Raw genomic sequence first — 21,303 nt, forward strand, 5'->3', positions numbered from 1 at the left:
CTGAGAATAAAACAGGCTAGAACAGCAAGCAGTGCTAAGGACTGAATCAACAGAAATTTCGTATCTCGGTAGTTTACACGGAAAATCTACACGGTTAGCTATCTCACTCACTGTGCTCATGGCAGGCGCACAGTGGCTGACCAACCACCAGACAGTGGCCCAGAACAATGGAACAGGAGCCTGTGACGAAGCACAGCCCCCAGGGTCACAGGTTTAGAGCTCTTTCTTCATTCCCTTGGGTCATGACAGCCAGACTCATCCAAGGTTACTCTAAAGACTTTGCAACTGGGCTCTAAATGGTTTTACATACACTGTAACTTAGATTGTTCATCTTATTTTATATAAAATATTTGTAACAAGAATATTGTATTCAATATAAATAATTTTCTTTAATAATGTTTCAGGAGTCAGTTATGTAGAAAAAACATCTTAATTTTTAGAAGCTTTTACTACTAAATATACTTGTGAACAAAGCAAAATATTTAAAGATATAGTCCACATAATCTTATTCTATTCTCCTTTGATCCACCTTGGGCAAGAGTATATTTAAAAGTCTTGAAGTCACATCAAATGGTATTTTTTGCATAGTTTGTAAAAAACAATCAAAAAGAACTATTTACAATAATTTCCAACAATTCATCTTCTGATAATCTTGCCAAAAAATGTAGCAAAACATGCTATTCTTCGTAAAACTAGTATCTCGTATCTCTACAATTCTAAGAAAATACAGAGAACTCCAAGTCAATTACTTCCTAAAACGGCAATTAGTACAAAAAAGCATGAAGTCTTATAATAACAATAACACATTTGTTTTAAGAAAATAATTTCTGGCCATTACTAGAAAATTGCTAATTCTTGAAAAGGCATGTGTATATAAACCATTAGTGCAATTATTATACTCTTATCCCTCCATGAAATGTGATAATATCCACGTAAGAATCAATAATAAATCAAAGAGTATGCATATGAATTCATTTAATGATTTTACTACCTCTTCTGTGCAGATGGGCTGCAGTGTAGATTAAAATAAAGATTTGTGGGTTCAAGAACTGCTGAAATGAATGATTGGGAACACAATGCAATCTCCCGGCATACGGGTTCTCCTGGTAGCAAAGTGTTGTCCACACTCCAGTGTAAGGCGTAACCCTCATGACTCCCCACAAGCAGGTTGGGCAGTTCAGCCTGCAGTTCCCACGAGTCAATTCTTTCAAGATCCAAAAGCCCAGGTATCAGAAAACAAGAGAAGGGTGCAATCTGAGGCCAAAGAAAGGGGCTTCTGCCTCCAAAGTTCTGCACGCAGATAATATGCTGTTACGAGATTTCACTTTGTTCATGACAGAACACAGAAAACTACTATACAGAAATAAAACTTCTTTAACTTAATGTCAATTTAAAATAATTCTCTCTGAACATTTTTGAGGATTTCAGGCAATAATTGTGCACATCAACACATTTTAATTACCAGACATCATTCCTCAGTTAAAATCTCCACCGTGACTTCCCATCACCTGTCATATAGATTTTACCAGAATTAAGTAACACGTGTGCCTTAGTGTTCCTACCACTCTGTACCTCCCCTGCTGTCCCTCTAATACACCCTACCTACTCTGTTCCTCCCACAAAGAACACTCAATAAATAACCCAAACAAGCACAACATCAAATAAGAGGCCCATTTATCTTTATTTCCCTACATTCATTTAGCAAATAGTTGCGATACCTTCTTCACCACTGGCTGTAAGGAGAAAACGATGGCCAAACCATCATTCTTATTCAAAAAGCTTAATCTAGTAGATAGCTGCCAATGAACAGTGACCTCTATCTCTTACATAGAAAACAGGACACATGCCATCTTTCCACTTACCAAGAAAAAAGAGGCTGAGGCCTTAATGACAAGATAAGGTAAACTGTCTTGTCATTAAGGGAAGCAGCTTCAAAACATCCAAACATGGGCCAACATAGATCAGTTATCCTCCCCCCTCAAAAAAAAAAAAAAAAGATAAGGAACATGAGAGAGAACTGGCCTTGGAAGCACAGACTAGATGATAAGAGAACAAATCAGACATCATGGCAGATCTTTCAAAAATCATCAGATTTCTGATCAGGTCAGAAAGAAACAAGACCCACCAGCTGATTGTGGTGAGAAAGTCGACTCGGTTTCTGGGAGTGTTCAGGGATAAGCAGAACAAGCAGAGATAAAACCTGGGGAACTCTGGAGAGAAGAGACTGGTTGACTCAAGGTCACTGAGATAGCATTCAGGTTCGAGGAACCGGGTGTAAAGACAGGCCAGCTCTTCAGGTTAAAGATTTCCACCCTTTGTTAGATGTCAATCATAGAACTTTGCAGATCAAGAGCAGAATGAGAATAAGTTGGCCAATTCCCCGATGGCTCCAAGGAAGAGAAGACGGGGCTGCGGAAGATGTGGTACCCAGCTCTCATTGCTGATCAAGGTTTCTCATCAGTGGAAGGTAACAGGAGAGAGATTTCCAGCGAATGGCATCTGCATCTCCCGTGTTTTCAAAGCTGCCACCTCTTGAGCATTTAGTAACCCTCATGATCACCTATGTGATATTATGATCTCCATTTTATAAACAAAGACACTGAGGCCCATTTAAATTAAGTAACTTGTTCAATATCCACATGTATGCATGCTCAGTCACTCAGCCATGCCCAACCCTTTGCGACCCCATGGACTACAGCCCACCAGGCTCCTCTGTCCATGGGATTCTCCAGGCAAGAATATTGGAGTGGGTTGCCATTTCCTTCTCCAAGAGATCTTCCTGACCCAGGGATTGAACCCGCGTCTCCTGCATTGCAGGCGGATTCTTTACCACTGAGCCACCTGGGAAGCCCCAATATTCACGTAATTCAGTTCATGTTAGAGTCACAATTCCAAAACCAGTCTTTTTAATCACTTGCCATGCTGCCTCCCCCTCTGAGCCATTTAATCAGCCCCAAGTTTCTTTATAACTGGGATAGGGATAAATGCACTTATGCTGCCTTCCACGTAAGACATTAAGGAACACAGGTCACCTCAGAGGTTTCCAGGTTGACTGCACACCAGTTCAGCCTTTAGGATTAAAATAAGCCAGCAGATGGTAGAGTCCTTTAAAAAAAAAGCTAAAAAGTATCAATGCTGTCTACAACAATCATGTCCAGGCATGATAAGGGAAGGGGATTAGGAGATACAAACTATTGTGCTCAAAATAAATAAGCTACAAGGATATATTGTATAGCACAGGGAACAGAGCCAATATTTTATCACTTTAAATGGAGTATAATCTATTTAAAAAATTTTAATCACTATGTTGTATACCTGAAATGAATATAATTTGTAAATTGATATATTTCAATACAAATAAATACATAGAAATAGTTAGGACAGTTTTAAAAATTAAACAAAGCAAGAAATTACATAAATGCCTACTATGGAGTTATCACTGCTAAGTAGAAATAATTTCTCTCAGAACCAAAATGCAGTATCAAAGTAAATGAAAAAGAAAAAACAAGCCACTCCATTCTAGAAGTCCATTGATTTCCCTATAACTAGGACTAGAAGGAGTGGGTGGTTATTAAGTCTTTGTCAAGCTACAGAAGATTATGCAGCAAGCTGTTACTGCAGAGGCTGAGCCTGAAGAAGAAATGTGTGGCCTTAGCCACAGCGGAGTGAAGGGACCCACAAACCGAAACCTGGTGTACTGAACAAAAATATTTACCGCGCCACTTTATGAAATGATCCATTTTCAAGGCATCAATTGCTTTATGCAACTTCCCATCCTACTAGAAATGTTCCCTTCTGGGTCTACACACAGAGGTAGTTAAAATATGTCCTTATGAATACTGACGTGATTGGAACAGCTTATTTTAACTACCCCCTCCTAAAAGTGTATTTTAAGGGGAATGGGATTAAGGATGCTGCAAATTGAGATTGTAGTTGTGTCTGTTTCATATTGTAAATGGGAATGTCTGTAAAGGTTTTCTTTTTTTTAACTTCTTTCACACCATTAGAAATATATGTATGCTCTGCAATTTCAGGACAGTGTTTTTGCTTTGCTGCTTAGTGATATAATGGAAAGATTGCACAGCTGAAAATTTGTCTGTGTGGTGCAGCTAGAATACCGATATCCCAGTTACCATGTAACTTGCATTAATTTAGAAATATGTGACAAACTTCTCTCTCTTTCCTTTTTATTCATTCATTTACTTCAGTAAAAGCCCTACATAAGGAAAGGGAAAATAAATGTTCCACGAGGCCAGAGTTTCTCAACCTCCGTACTATTGATGTTTTAGATGAGATAACCTACTGTTGTGGGGGACTGTCCTTGGCATTGCAGGATGGTGGGCAGGCTCCCTGGTCTCTGCTCACTAGATGCCAGGAACCTCTCCATCCCCTGAAAGGTGTCTCCAAACACTGCCAAATGTCACCTGTGGGGTGAAGTCACACCAGTTGACAATGATGTCTTAGACTCTCCCTCAGGATGCACTCTCCCAGCCAGCCCACTAAGTAGGCGTAACAGAGCCCTGATTTTCCCAACATGTGGTCAATAGCTATTTCACCAGCAGCCATGTGTTTCTGCATAAGATCCCCTTACGTAGGCATCTCCAACTCAGTGAGTCAGGTGTTCAGCTCTCATGGGGCTGAGAATAGGGACCCGGGCCAGGTGTACACAAAAAGAGATTTCCCCTTTAATATTTGAGTACAATTTTGGTTTTGTTATTTTAACTAATCTCTGCTTCACTACATTTAAGGCATCCAGTACTGTCGTCAGATAGATAACCACCAACTAGTAGATAATGGCTGGGCCAAGGTCATCTGACCTTGGTTCCTTTCTATTGTTCCTTTCTATTGCACAAATGAAAAAAAAAAAAATAAAAGTGGACCTTGCAGCCTCCTTAAATCAAGGCTGACTGCATGATTATCGCATGAGAAACTCACAGATCCTAATCTCCTGCTCTTACCTGGTTTAGAACCAAAGAGACACATTTCATTTTCTTCCCCAGATCAAATAAAAAGGGAGTCTGGCAATAGCGATAAACCCCAGAGATCAGCTAAATTATGTCCCAACTTGACATTTATATGAGCACACGCCTCTCCATCTCCGGAGGCGATTAGATTAAGTGTGTTTTAGCATGCACTTCATGCACACACGTCCCCAGAGATTCAGGGTTGGGGTGTATTGTGAATAATATCATTGCTTTCATTCAGATGTTGTGTCTTGCCAATATGCTGCCTAAAACATTATTTAGGAGGGAGAAGTACATTTCAACAAAGCGAACACAAAGCCTCTTACATTTCAGGATTAAGGTTCACACCCGCCCCATTCAGACCCTGAGCAAATATTTCTACCGTTGGGACATGTGATCATGGTTTCTTATCTGGGCATCATACCACATGGCATACTCTATCTCCAGAGACTGAAATCATTTTGCTCAGAGATTTTTATTTACTTCATTAACTCCAGAAAGCCCTTGAGACGCCCTGAGACAGTGCACTGGAACGCAGGCTGACGGCTGGAGCCTCCTGGGTGTACGGAGAGTGGTGAAAGGCCCTTCCCTCCATAAAATTCAGCATTACAGCTGAAATGCCACATCACCACCAACAAGCCAAAACCCACCTCTTTGTCCTGGTACAAGCTAAAATCACACTGATCTCACCAGGGGATACTACATTAGCTATGCAGAAATCAATTCTTAAAAAAAGAATGACCAGAAACATGGGATTTTAGATTTCAGATCAATAGTTTTGGAATAGGTATAAAATACATATCAAAATGCACAATGTATTGGCATGTAACAGGAAAACAATATGATAGTCTTTATTTTTTTAAGAAATTATTAAATTATTCCAATTCAAAAGACATGTTTGGGTCTTGGTAAAAAAAAATCTAAGTAGCAGTTTAATGTTACAAATTTTTAAATTACATTATTTGTAACTGGTCAAATAAAATTTAAACTCTTTTCCAATGGTAGAAATTTATGTTGTTTCTCATTCTGGCTTTCTCTTTAGCTCTTTATTAATCTATAAATATTATGCCCATTCATCCTCTGTTTAGCTCCTATTACAAAAATTCTGTATAGGTATCATTGTGTCAGACCCTACCTCAGAACATGTGGCTCAAGTTTAATGTCCAAAAATAACTACAAGTGTGTAAAAAATGCAAAACACAAAATACTTTGGAAAGAGAAGTTCCTTGTCATGGCCAAACTCCCAATATCCTATTAATATAGAACTGTCAGGCACTGTAGAGACTCTATAATTCATCTTCTTCCTTTGCCTGTATTTACCCTCTCCTCAATCCACAAAGGATTTCAGGCAACTTACAGAAGTACATACATAACAAAAGAATGAAATAGATGAGGGAGTCAGGACAAAGGTAATTGAGGACAGGAAGCTAGTAAAAGCCAGAGGTAAGCTCAAGGCAGAAGAGCACAGCATCGGGACCCCGCCTCGTTGGAAGAGGTGAGTCCAGAGTGTGACTACAAGCTTCCTGGAGATCAAAATGATGACAGAAGGACCAGCAGTTGTGAGACCGACAGCAAACTGTTCGAGAACAGCCCTATTCGATGTCAGGTCCTGAGAGCAATCCCTCTCGAGATTCCTAGGAGGCTGTATCAGGACCTCAATGGCACCTGCATTTATTTTTTTTCATCCTCTTAACCTTTATCAAGGCAATGCCTTGTTGTTGTTGTTCAGTCTCTCTGAACGTGTCCAGTTCTTTGTGACCCCATGAAGTGCAGCACACCAGGCTTCCCTGTCCTTCACCATTGCCCACAGTTTGCTCAAACTCATATCCACTGAATTGGTGATGCCATCCAACCGTCTCATCCTCATGCAGTGCCTAAGCCTCCCCAAAGCAGCATATGGATGTTTCTCATTGTTAAGGATAGTCACTAGGAAGGGGAACTTGAAGACATCATCCAGTGACTTACAGCTCTGCAGACAGTCTTCCTTCTTACTGCTTGTCTCTTACAGTTTTATTACCTGCCTTTTAGTCTCTTTTCTGAAGCCTGCTCCCTAACTCTCCCTTCATATAGATAAACACACAACCACCCTAGAGACCCACTCCTTGAAATTTGTATATGTATACACTCTCAGCACATCAGCACACAATCAATAAACTTTTACATTAACCAGAACTCACAAGACTGTAAAAATACGTTCTGCTTTAAAACGAACCCTATCAATTTCCATGAAAATAGTGGAAAGCCTGGATTGTTTTTAATTATAACTTCCTATAATTCCTCTGTCCATGGGATTCTCCAGGCCAGAATACTGGAGTAGGTTGCCATGCCCTGCTCCAGGGGATCCTCCCAACCCAGGGATCAAACCCAGGTCTCCTGTACTGCAGGCAGATTCTTTACCACTAAGCCACCAGAGAAGCCCATAATACATATATCTTACCTAAATTAATTTGCCCTCAATAAAAAAAGTTTTTTGGAGGGGAAGAGTAGGGGACAGAAAAGGAGGCAGAGAGAGTCATAATGAATATTACATGCTCTTATAAAGAATGCCTTCAAAGCAAAGGAGGCTTGCCAGCGTTACTGAGCAATGATCTTTGAACACAGCATTAAAGTCATAGCATGAAGGAAGGGAGATAAAATATTTAATGACATCTTAATATTCCCAGTCTTGCAAAAAGCCAAGAACTGGTCACAGTTTATCAGTGGCTGTACATTTTAATATCATTAGACAACAATTTTTTCCAATCAGAGTAATAGAGTTACTGAATCCTGGGGTGGTAGAAAGAAGGGGAAATAAAGTGGACTATAAACTGCTTGGAAGTACTGTCTTTTCCAATTGACTTTTAATAGGAATGTGGAAACTGGGCTCGACAATCAATTGGCTCACTTGGCTAACAGCTTGGCCAGAGCCTCAATAAATATTGAGGATGTTTCTACAAAATAACCTTGGACTAACTGTATTCAGGACAAATCCTCAAAAAACCCATTCACTTTCTAGGACACAAGTACAGTCAGAAGTCATTTTGGGGTCTAGTATGTCATTGCACCCAAATCTTCCAGTCCTTCCTATATGATTTAATTCACAGAATCTAATGTGTCACACCGAACAGTTGTTTCATGAAGGTGGGGTGGAGGAGCAACCTGTTGGGTCAGAAAAACAGGCAGGAGTGAAGAAACAATGGTGGGGAAAAAGCAGACAGCAGAACAATGACTTACTGAGAATCACCACTTAGCCTGCCTCCCACTGCCTTTTCCTTTCCTCCACTCTACCATTCCTTCCTAATAGCAATGGCCTTACTCTTTTCTTGCCACAAAAATCTGAGAGAGAAATCAGAAGCTACTTCAAGCCAAAGGCTCTTCCTCCTATGCAAAAGAGTAGATTTAAAAATTTAAAAAGGATAAGTATATTAGTCGCCTTGAAAGTGAAAGTCAGTCGTGTTTGACTCTTTGCAACCCCATCCATGGAATTCTCCAGGCCAGAATACTGGAGTGGGTAGCCTTTCCCTTCTCCAGGGGATCTTCCCAACCCAGGGATTGAACCCAGGTATCCCACATTGCAGGTGGATTCTTTACCAGCTGAGCCACAAGGGAAGCCCAAGAATATGAGTGGGTAGCCTATCCCTTCTCCGGCAGATCTTCCCGACCCAGGAATTGAACCAGGGTCTCCTGCATTGCAGGCGGATTCTTTACCAACTGGGTTATCAGGGAAGCCCATTAGTCGGCTTGAGTTGCCATAATATAAAACAGCACAAACAGGGAGAGGCTTAAATAATAGATTCATTTTCTCACAATTCTGGAGGCTTGAAATCTGAATTCAAGGTTCAGGCAGACTGCAGGGCTGGTTCTTCTGAGGCCTCTCTCCTTGGTCTGCAGGTGGGAGTCTTCTCTTCCCTTTGTCTTCACATGGTCTTTCCTTTGTGTGTGTCGGGTCCTAATCTCTCAATATAAGGACATCAGTCTTGATGGCAGATTAGACTATTCCTCATTTTCACTTAATGACCTCTTTAAAAGCCCTACTTCCAAATATAGGCATATTCTTAACTGCTGGAAATGAGCACTTCAACACATAAATTTGGTGGGCGGGGCAGGGCACAAGTCAGTCTACAACACAGAGAAATATATTTGGGGGGATGGAGAGAGAGGTGAAGTGGGCCCTACAGTCAGCCCAGATCCCAGGAGGTGATGAGACCCAGAAGTGGTCTCTCTGGGACACGTAGGAAAAACAGACCTAAGTTCCGGGGTCCGTCAGCCTCAGCCAAGACGCCTCTGCTCTAAGCACAGCCTTCAACTAACAGATACTCCCGGTCTAAGAGCTTCTGTGGACAGAGGAGCAGACTGGTGGCCAATGACTAGATGGTCTTCCCTGATGTTCAGGCTCTAAGTCCCAAATCCCTTGCATAATCCAGGCTAGGAACCCTTAGAGAGTGTTAGTAATGACTGATACTGAATTTCCAGACAGCCCTGTGGAACAAGGGCTTGGCAACAGGTTAATATTAAGTAAAAAAGAGAATGTGATTATCTCTTGCTATTTATGAACAACCTGCTTGAATTCAGTCAGGATGTATACAGAATTTGGGAAAGAATAAAACAAAACAGAAAACGGTCCATATGTATACATTAAGCCAACCAAGTTATCAAAAATGCACAGAAGCAGAACAGAGCTCAGACTAAGAGGTTTTAGGGTTAAAAGGAATTCATTTGGACCTAAGAGGCAAGAGTAAGTCATGTCTCCTGACCTACTCCAATACACGATCTCCTCCATAAGTAATAATAATAGTTAATGGGTGCTAGGAACTAACACATGTTCAGCCTTCTCATCCCATCCAATTCTGCCAGCACTCTCATTTAAATTTAAATACTTTCTGGGCTTCTCTGGTGGTTCAGTGACTGACCATCTGCCTTCCAAAGCAGGGGACGCAGGTTGGAACCCTGGTCTGGGAACTAAGATCCTACATGCCACAGGGCAACTAAGCCCTGCGTGCGACAATGAAGATACCGTGTGCCCACGGTAAGACCTGATGCAGCCAAATAAATAATAAAAATAAAGTAAAATTTAAATATTTCCTGATATTTTAGTATTATGTGTGATTTTACCTATCTTTTATTTACACAGTCCTCCTACTTAAATGGTAAACTTCGTGACAGCAAGATTTCTGTTTTCTACTTCCTTTGACCACCCACGGTACTGGAGAAATTTTGCTCAGTTATTTTAATTATGGGTCACAGCCGTAATGACTGAAAACTTTCTTTCCTCCCTCCATAAGCATTGAAAAGGACCTTTATGTCCCTTTGTACTCTTGAGACAGAATGGGGAAATTGGATAAAATCTCCCTATTTTTTCATTAACAGAGGTTGAGTATTTTCAGAAAATTCTTCTTACAGGTAGCAAAGTTCTAGAAAGACCACTGGGAGGAAAAAGAGAGGTCTGGCATTGAGAAAGGGAAAAGAAAGCAGAGAGACAAATTCTGGAGGAAAAGGATGAGGACATGCTGAATTCAGTGGGGGGGGATACTAGCTCTTGAAAGTCCTATGAACCCACTGCCCATCTCCCAACCTAAACATATGTCTTTTCTAAGCCTGGAGTTCTGAACCAATTTTTGCTAAGTCATTTCAGTTGTGTCTCACTCTTTGAGACTCCATGGAATCTATCCCAACAGGCTCCTCTGTCCATGAAATTCTCCAGGCAAGAATACTGGAGTGAGTTGCCATTTCCTCCTTTAGGGGATCTTCCTGACCCAGGGAACAAACCCAGGTCTCCTGCATTGCAGGCAGATTCTCCACCACTGAGTCACTGGGAAGCCCTCTGAACCAACTATGAAACACAACAAAAGAGTCAAGAAAATAGGAGATTAAAGTGTCCCTTTATCTCAACTAAGATTGGTGTTTATAGAACATCGTGTGCACCATAGGTAAGTGGACTTTCTAACATGGAGCCACTGAATTAGCCTACCCTCTGTACCCCAGGAGGACTGGGTGCCCTCCAGCTCACCTCTCATAGGCATCATGCCTTTGCCACTAAGCTTCCTGCAGGGTAAGAGCATTCAGGAGCACATGCCCTCTGAGAGCAGCGCAGGAGAGGAGAGTCCAGCAGCGGCTATTGATGATTAGGCAATTACTAAAGGCAGAGTCTTTATCTTCGATCCATAAACGTGCTCCCCAAAGGTCCCAACAAAAACCATGTGCCAAACTTTGTGTGCTTTGTGTGTCTGTGCATTTTTCTGGGGAGAGATTTATAGCTCTCATAAAATCCAACCGCCCAGTATTGGGAGCCAAGGAAACAGATGACTGAATGGAGACACGTCAAGGTCGTTAAGTCCTCAGAAGAGCACGGATGTAGTTAGTTATAGGCCTTGGGGGTGCAAGTGGAGTAGGGAAAGAGCTAAACCAACAAGGCAACTCTTCCATGAGTGTTTAACCAGTCAGTGCCTGGGAGACACTCTGCGGGCTCAGCTGAGAAGATCTGGGAAGAGAACGGGAGAAAGAAGAATGAGCAAGAGAGAGCTGGAAAGCCAGAACTGCCGTCCACTCATTTCACAAATATTCAATAAGTGCCTGATCTGTTCCAGGTGTGCTGCTAGGTCCTAGGGGAAAAAAGGTGAAGAGAACCTGTGTTTAGAAAATGAGAGACTAAAAAAAAAAGAAAGAAAATGAGAGATTAAAACTTGAGATCTCTTGGGTAAGGACATCTCTCACTACCTGAGTTCGGTTTGCTCAATTACTTCATTCTTCAGTCACCACGCTCACATTAAAGGGGTAAAAAGGAGAAAGAAAGCAAGCAAAACCATACATGGTGAATTAACCCACCAAGCTGCCAAGATCAATCTTTTATTCACTCATTCGAGTCATGGGGAAAAAAAGAAAAAATCAGGATGACAATAAAAATGGAGAGAAAATGAATATGTTGAAACTCTCCCTTTCAACTTTGAGCTGACATTGTGCTGAGACTCTTTCCGGCTGTTCTGTCTGGCCGTGTCAAGGAGTGACCATGATTTATGGTGCCACTTCCACAATTTCAATGTTCTTGATCCCCCACTGGAAGCAGTGACAAGTAAGGTTAACTGCTGTGTAAAGAGACAGTTTGAGTAATGCTTCGTACACAGATCTGGTGCTGATCTACGGCACGAGGCGGGGGAAGCAGGGAGGTTAGCCATTGGTTAAATCCCTTCCAAAGGGCAACCTCCCCAAATGCCCTAACACCTCTTGGAACAATCCATGTTTGTATGGAAAGGCACCCTGCATTGTATTAGAAACTGTTTCTTTGTCCCTGTCCCCTCAGAAACATGCAAAAAGCTCACTCTGCTCACATCTGCATTTTGTATTATCAGTAACAGCTACCACGATGTGTCTGTGTACTATGCCAGCCCTGCCTACATGCCGTATAATCATTACTTCAGTTAATCCTCTTGCTGTCATACCCTATGATCATCCCCATATACAGATGAGCGGAATGAGGCACCAAAGGTTAAACAGCTCATCAAGAAGCAGGAAGCAAAGCCAGGATTTGAGCCCAGGAAGTCTAACTGCACAACCTGCTGTACTACTCTGTTAGACCATTCGTCTTCATTTAACTCAGCCAACTTAGTCTAACGTACTTTCTCTTTAACCACATTGTATGCATTTATACAAGTGCACACCACTGAATAAAATAGGTGTGTATCATCACAGAAAATATTTTTTTCAGTCTTCCATAGTCACAACTTGCTTGATAAACAGGGTTGGAAGTTTCTGTGTCTGTAAATATTTCATTAATGCTAATCACTTTTTCATACATTTACATCTCATTTCCCCTGAATAAAGGAGGAAGAGGAAACAGGGACCAACTTGACTGAACACCTACTTCACTCTAAATGTGTCAGGTACATTCAGCCTCACGGTGATGCCCTGAGTAAATGTGATTGTTGTTGTTTAGTCGTTAAGTTGTGTCTGACTCTTTTGTGACCCCATAGACTGTAGCCTGCCTGGCTCCTCGGTCCACGGGATTTCCCAGGCAAGAATACTGGAGTGGGTTGCCATTTATTTCTGCAGGGGATCTTCCTCACCCAGGGATCAAACCCACATGTCCTGCATGGGCAGGTGGATTCTTCACCACTGAGCCACTAGGGAAGTCCTTAAATATGATTATCCTGTTATAAATTGAGAAATGGAAAGTTAAGGACATTTCTGTGTCTAACTATATGGGAGACAGAAATGGGCTCAAGGGCCGCTGTAATTTCAGTTTGCCAGGGCTGCACACATGCTGTGTAGGTCTTGGTAACGCAGTGCCTTTCACCCCGTTAGTCACACAGATGAGGGCTAATCGAAGAGGAAAGAGAAAGGCAGTAAGAGACCGAGAAGCAGAGTGCGAGTCAGCTTCCAAGTTCAAATGTTGCTGAAACGCTGAAGAAATGGCTTCTCCGCATCCCGGATTTCCTCAAGGTCTCTCTAAACTCTTGTCAAAGACTTTCGATTACAGTTATCTGGGGGGCAACCTTGAGATGTTACACTCTAAGTTTCTTCTCTGGCAAGATGCCAAACTCCCTCTATCTGCTGGCAACGGCACAGCACCTGTGTGAGGTCTGCTTTCCAAAAACGCCTGAGGACAAGGTCAAGGATGTGCTGCTACAGAGATCTCGTCCCCCACAGCTGCGCAGCCGGGAGAGGCTGGGATCCTGGATACGGAGATGGGGGGTAGCCTCCCTCCTCTCCTCACATAAATACCATCTTAATCTTATTTCCTCAACCCTTTCCCGTCACTAAAGAGTTCTTAAAGTCAATTCAAATCTCACTTTAAACTCTTGTTCGCCTAGAGAAAACAAAAAAAGAACTGTTGTTGTTTTTGTGTAAATGGAAGTACTGTGCTGTGACTGGGTTTGTAACAGCACTGTGTCAAAATGCCAAAAAAGTGTGTCAAAAATAACATTTAAAAAAAACTCAGGGGAGACCTGTTATAGTCCTAAATGAGCATCTTTATTTCTCTGTGTTGAAATTTGTTAGTCTCCTCTCAAGGGTCTTAATAAACCTCAAAGAAACACACAACACTTAATGAACACAATTTAAAGGCCAATTCAGCCCTTGATACCCCCATTACTGTCAAAACATCTCTCACTTGTATTTGTGAGTTCTTCTCTTCCAAGTCTTTCTATTCAGTTTCTTCCTCAACGGACGCTTGTTTTCCCAACATCCTTAACCTCAAATGTATATGCGTGTTGCCATGAAGTTAGTCAACTAAAAAGAATTAATTTCAATTTATTTTCTTTGTCGTTGTTGGGGAAAACATCACAAAGTATTTCTTGACACATTACAAATGACAGTCAAATTCAAGGCAATCCCACACTGCCCAGAGTTTGTATATTTAATTTAATGGGCTTTCAAATATTATTCAAGCATATCTATAAGGAATATACCCTCCCATGATCTGGCTTAGATAAGACAAAAATATTAAAATTTCAGAAGCTACTCAGAGAATTCAAAGGATTACAGTGTCTTTCTGCATATCTTGAAGAGAAAATATTTACTTCTATCAAGACACAAGGTGAAGATTTGATCTAATGCCAGGAAGTTCCTTGAATTTCCTGCTTTCACCACCTCATGGTCGTCTATTGCTTATTGACTGCTCAGCCTCCCCATTGTAGAGCAATCACAAGTCAAATAAAAATAAAAATGCCCTCATTTCCTGGGCAAAGTGATTGGAAAACAGTCAGATCTATGACATAGCAGGACTGTATTGTTTTGCACAAATTACTCTGATACTAGGAAGTAAAGGCTGTCTCTTCTTAGTTCAAGAACAGTACCCGATGATGTACACCTAGAGCCACTGGTGGTCATTTTTGCTGTGATGTGGAGCATGTCTTTCCAAGCAGAAGTTGAAAAAGGTAACCAAGAGCCAAGACATGAAAAAATACTGATAATAGCATTTGAACCCTTGGATTTAGCAGTACCTGAAGTCAGCACCACTCTCTTAGATTTCCAAGTTACATGAGCTAATCATTTCTTTTTGTGCTTACATTGGTTGCATTTTGCTTCTCAGTTCAGTTCAGTCGCTCATTTGTGTCCAACTCTTTGTGAACCCATGGACTGCAGCACACCAGGCTTCCCTGTCCATCAACAAATCCCAGAGCTTGCTCAAACTCACATCCATCGAGTCGGTGATGCCATCCAACCATCTCATCCTCTGTTGTCCCCTTCTCCTCCTGCCTTCAATCTTTCCTACCATCAGGGTCTTTTCAAATGAGTCAGTTTTTCGCATCAGGTGGCCAAAGTATTGAGTTTAAATTTCAGCATCAGTCCTTCCAATGAATATTCAGGACTGATTTCCTTTAGGATGGACTGGTTTGATCTCCTTGCAGTCCAAGGGACTTTCAAGAGTCTTCTCCAACACCACAGTTCAAAAGCATCAATTCTTCAGTGCTCAGAATTGATGCTTTTTGCTTCTTTGCATTTCTGAATAATATACCTGATTCTTCCCATAGGTAGCCAAAACAATGTTTCATAAACCACAGGCAGCAGGGTTCAATGTGGGTGGTTTTGAACTGTTCTTTTGCTTTAGATTTGCAACTTTTCTTTTGCTATAGTTTTGTTAAAGGAAAAGCAGCAATGTGAGATTAAATTCTTGGTGACTGGGAGACAGTGGGATGGAGACTTGATCTGACGTGATTTGTATAAATTTTGAATTTCTATCTTACACCTATTTGTATTACATACTTAACATAATTAAAGCAATTTCATTATTAAACTATTTAAATGATAAAAAAGCATAACCATACTTTAATACAGTAAGATTATTTCTAAGACTCTTTTTAAAAAATAATCAGAAACACAGACCAAAGTACATGCACGAAGATATTCATGACAGGGGTTTCTGTTTGTTTTACTTTGAAAATTAGGAAATAGCAATAATCTAACCAATATTAAGGGAACAGTTAAAATATTAAATTCATAAGTTACTATGCAACCATTAAAAATGATTTTAACATGAGATTGTGCTTATATGATTTAGTGAAAAAAAGTAAGCTGTTTTTTCTATACTCTGTATAATTTTTTTTACACTGTGATCTGAACAAGTAAAAACACATGGAAAACATAGTAAAATGTTAGTAATTATCTCTCAGTAATGATTTTACAGGTAATCGTTTTTTCCTTTGTCCTTTTTCACAGTTACTGATTTTTCCAAAATACAAATACGTTTTTGTTCTGTGTGTGTTGTATGTGTGTTAGTCGCTCAGTTGTGTCCGACTCTTTGCGACCCCACGGACTGTAGCCCACCAGGCTTCTCTGTCCATGGAATTCTTCAGGCAAGCAACTGGAGTGGATTGCCATTCCTTTCTCCAGAGGAACTTCCCAACCCAGGAATCAAACCTTGGTCTCCTGCATGGCAGGCAGATTCTTTACCGTTTGAGCTACAGGGAAGTCTACATTTTTTGTTGTTGTTGTTCTAGTAATCACTAAAATGTTTAACAAAAATTAAAATTTGTGTGTTCTTAGCTACCTTTACTTAGTAATAATGGACTCAGAAACATGCCCTCTGGGACTTCATCTTACACTGCATGGAAGACTGTTTTCTGCTTTCTAGGAGGATTTACCAGAACTGACTTCATTTTATACCTGCACTCACTGCCCAAGAGACCAGCAGCCACCTTTTCATCATTATGCCCTCTTCATGAGACTGGAGTCCAGCAGCGTGACAGGTTCTGAGGTCAGCCTGCTTGGAAGTACATCCTGATTCCAGCATTTTCTACTTAATCGCCCTGTGCCTCCATCAGGATGCAAGAGATATACCATGTAAGGTTACCATGGGAATTAAATGAGATAATTCACACACTTCACAGTGCCTGGCACATGGTCAATCCTTAATAAATATTAGGTATTTTGCACATGAGAAATTTTCTTTTCTAGATTGTGACTTCAAAACACGAAGATAAACTCTCCTAATAACACCCAATTTTCTACCAGCTTATCTGTTTTCATTATTTCCCAACAGTTTGAGTTTATGTCACATGGGTTTTCTTTCCTACTTTCTTTGTGTTCATTCCCCAATGACTCTGCTGCCTTTGAATCCCACATCAACAGAAAACCTCAGACTCTACCAAGACTTCAGTGCTGATGCCCTAAGACAGCTGTCTGTCCTATGGACAATTTATGAAATTTGAACATGAATAGTGGATAGGGCAGCAATAGTGTATCAGTGTTAAAGTTCCTCATTTTGATAATTTGGCTAACATAAGAAAATGTTCTTAGCCACAAGGAGTGCCCACTGAGGTATTTCAGAGTAAAGGGGCATGATGTTGCCAATGTACCCCTACAAGTTAGAAAATTTTCTGCAAGTTAAAATTTTATCAAAATAAAAAAAGATTAACATAAAGCAAACTTGGAGAGTCATGGGACATCACAGACAACTTCCTTGACCATGACTTCTGCATGGAAAACTGTGCTGTCCATTTACTTCCCAGTCACTTTAGCAAAGAAAGAACACCATATCAATGAAAGAACATTTTCACCTTGAGGTGTTCTGCTCTCCTCTTAGTTAAGGAATGCTTTGAGAAAAAAAAAGCTCTCGAGGTCTTAAATACAAGGTAAGCTCTCCCACCTCATCCCTTCCCTTAACAAAGGCAGAGAAAGAACAGAAACTTCATTGAGAAGTCCAAAATCCTCCTCGACAAAGGTAACCATGGAGGTGGGAAGTGCAGTGCCCAGTTAGAGGGGGCCTGACACAGTAGATTAGGGAGGGTTTAGGGCATAGGGTATTATCAAGGGGGTAGGTGAAAATCTTGCCCAGGGAATCTCAGGTGGTGATGGCAGTATGGAGCAAGAGAAGTCTATCTCCCCGCCCCTGTGAGCACATCCCAGAGATGAGGGGCAGCCAGTAACAGAAATATGAGACTAGCCAGTCATCAACCTGAGCTGGCGTGTTGTAACCCACCTTGAATATAACTTTGCTCATGGGAAGATAATTTTGTAACAGGAGGATTGGTTTCTGGTACTGAGGACACCAGAACCTTTCCATACACTCTTTCCTGTTTTTTTTTTAATTGTGAGGGAAAAAATAAGAACATCTAAAACTCAACCATTTTAGCCATTTTTAAGTATGCAATTCACTAGCATTAAGCACACACATACTGGTGTGCAGCCATCATCACCATCCAGCTCCAGAACATTTTTCATCTTCCAAAACTGAAACTTTTTACCATTAAATACTAAATGCTGGCAACCAAGATTTTATTTTCTATCTCTATGAATTTGTCTACCCTAGGTAATAGATGTAAGTGGAATCATACTGTATTTGCTTTTGGAGACTGGCTTATTTCACTTGGCATAATATTTTCAGGGTTTATCCATGTTGCAGCATGTGCCAGAATTTCATTCCTTTTTAAGGATGAATAATATTCAATAATATCATATTTTATTCATTCAAATACTGATGGACATTAGTGCTGTTTCCACTTTCTGGCTACTGTGCATAATGCTGCTGTCTCTGTGAGTGCGCAAATGTCTGTTCAAGGCCTTGCTTTCAATCCCTCTGGTTATATACCCAGAAATAGAATTATTAGATGGCAATTCTATTTTTTATTTTTTAAGGAAACTTCTCAAAGAGTCGGACACGACTGAGCGACTGAACTGAACTGAACTGAAGGAAATTTCATACTGTTTTCCATCATGTCTGCACCATTTTACATTCCTACCAGCAGTGTACAAAGATTCCATTTTCTCCACATCCTCATCAACACTGGTTATTTTCTGAGTCTTTTCTCTTTTGATAACAGCCATGCTAACAGGTGTGAGGTGGGTATTTCATTATGGTTTTGATTTGCATTTCCCTAATGATCAGTGAACTGGAGTTCTCTTTTTCTCTGCTTTCTGGCCATTTGTATATCTTCTTTGGGGAATATTCAAGCCCTTTGCCCATTTTTGAATTAAATTGTTTGATTTTTCTTTATTTGGTCACTCCACAAGGCTTGTGGGATCTTAGTTCCCCAACCAGGAATTCAATCTAGACCCCCAGCAATGGAAGTATGGAGTCCCAACCACTGGACCACCAGGAAATTCCCAGGTTGTTTTCTTGTTGTTGAGTTGTAGGGGTTCTTTATATATTCTGGATACAAACCCCTTATCAGGTATATGATATGCAAATACTTTCTCCCAGTCTGTGCATTGCCTTTTCAATCTAGTGATAGTCTTTTCATGCACAAAAGTTTTTAATTTTTATGTAGTCCAATTTACCTATTTTTTTCTTTATTGCTTGTGCTTTTCATGTCATATCCCATACACTCTTAATTTGTACCACAATTCAAAGCTTATTAAAGGGGCATATATTTGACTCAGTCACCGATGCTCTTACCCTGTCACTTACTGTTCAGCTACAGGCAGTGACATGGAACTCCTCAGAAATGGCAGGATCCCCACTAAGTGGCAGAAAAGGGATAAGGAATGACCCCACAAATTATCAGTGTTTAAACACAAACTCATCTATGAAACACAGGGCTAAAATGTTTTTAATCAGTGATTCACATCCTCATGAGATCCTGTCATCAACCAATAATCAGCTGATAAGCCAGAGGACACTAAGCCTACACCAGAGACACTCATCCTTATCCTACCCTGCTCTGTGTCAGGGAAAAGAAACACTAACTGAAGCTTGATAGCCTGGTCACACAGAACAGAAAAATGGCTTCAACTCTGGTTTTTTAACCAGCATAAAACTCTGCGATGTTAACACATCACATTCTTTGTAAGATACAAAGAAGCAAAGCAGAGTTTTTCTGAAGGGCTGGCAGATAACACTGAGCATCATGACAACATCAAGCTTCAGATAAACTAGACGCATATCTAGCAGCATTACAGACAAAATGATGAGCCCTCAACCTCCCCACTTAGTGTGTATTCTCCAGCACCTTCTTCCTGTGTCCAATAATAAAAGCCAAGGCATTATCTCATGTGTCATTTATCTCTTCCATAACCCACACATAATCATAAAAACAAGTGCTTATGTATATTCTCTATGTGCTGGATACTGTTTTAATGAACACATTAGTACATTTAACCCTCCCAAACAACACTGTGAGGCAGAGTCTGTTATTACCATCCCTATTTTATAGATGAGAAAAGTGAGGCACAGAGGTTTAGTAACTTACCCCGGGTCACAAGGCTTAGACAGCAAAGCTAGAATTTTAATGTAAGCTGCCCAGTTCCAGAAAAGTGATCGTAATCATGACAGTCTACTCTCTGGATTTACAATTACATATATATTTTTATATATCTTTATGTATAATCACCAAAAAAAAAAACCCTCTTTCAAAACAATTTTAGTAGGGGATACAGTAATAAACTAGCAGATTATCTGCCATCCTCCATTGTTTGGGCAATACATACCAATCCCTTTTTTTTTTCTTTTTTTTTTGAGAGTCCCTTGGACAGCAAAGATATCAAACCAGTCAATCCTGAAGGAAGTCAGCCCTGAATATTCATTGGAAGGACTGGTGCTGAAGCTGAAGCTCCAATACTTTGGCCACCTGATGCGAAGAGGTGACTTACTGGAAAAGATCCTGATGCTGGGAAAGATTGAAGGTGGGAGGTGAAGCGGGCAACAGAGGATAAGATGATTGGATGGTATCACCGACTCAATGGACGTGACTTTGAGCAAGCTCCGGAAGATGGTGAAGGACAGGGAAGCCTGGCGTGCTGCAATCCAGGGATCGCAAACAGTTGAACATGACTGAGCGACCGGGCAACAACAACTAACCCTTTTAAATTCCAGAACACATGTATACCTGTGGCGGATTCATTTTGATATATGGCAAAACCAATACAATATTGTAAAGTCAAAAAATAAAATAAAAACAAAAAATAAATAAATAAATAAATTCCAGGAACACAGACTCAGTTTATGTCATAATGGTCAACATCTCTTTCAAACTAGCTGGGATCTAAACCTTTGGTTCAGTGAATAAAGTGGCTTGTCAAGCAGCCTCAAGTATATAGGAAAATCTAAAAATGGGGAAGCCTCCAGTTGAGGCAGCTTTGCTGGTTCCCCAAATTGCTCTGGCCAGCCAGCCACCTCTACTCTGGATCCATTAAACTGACCTCAGCTGAGATCTACCCCACCAAAAGCACCCCTTACAGTTATTTTCATGGGGTATTTTTTGGTTCTCAATTCCACATCTGTCTCTTTATGCCTCAATTCCCTTAATTATAAGGACTTCCCAGGTGACTCAGATGGTAAAGAATCCACCTGCAATGTAGGAGACCTGGGTTCAATCCCTGAGTTGGGAAGGTCTCCTGGAGGAAGAAACAGCAACCCACTCCAGTATTCTTGCCTGAAGAACTCCATGGACAGAGGAGTTTGGCATGCTACCGTTCATGCTGTCGCCAA

The sequence above is a fragment of the Bos indicus x Bos taurus genome, chromosome 24 (assembly GCF_003369695.1).
Source record: "Bos indicus x Bos taurus breed Angus x Brahman F1 hybrid chromosome 24, Bos_hybrid_MaternalHap_v2.0, whole genome shotgun sequence".
NCBI lineage: Eukaryota > Metazoa > Chordata > Mammalia > Artiodactyla > Bovidae > Bos > Bos indicus x Bos taurus.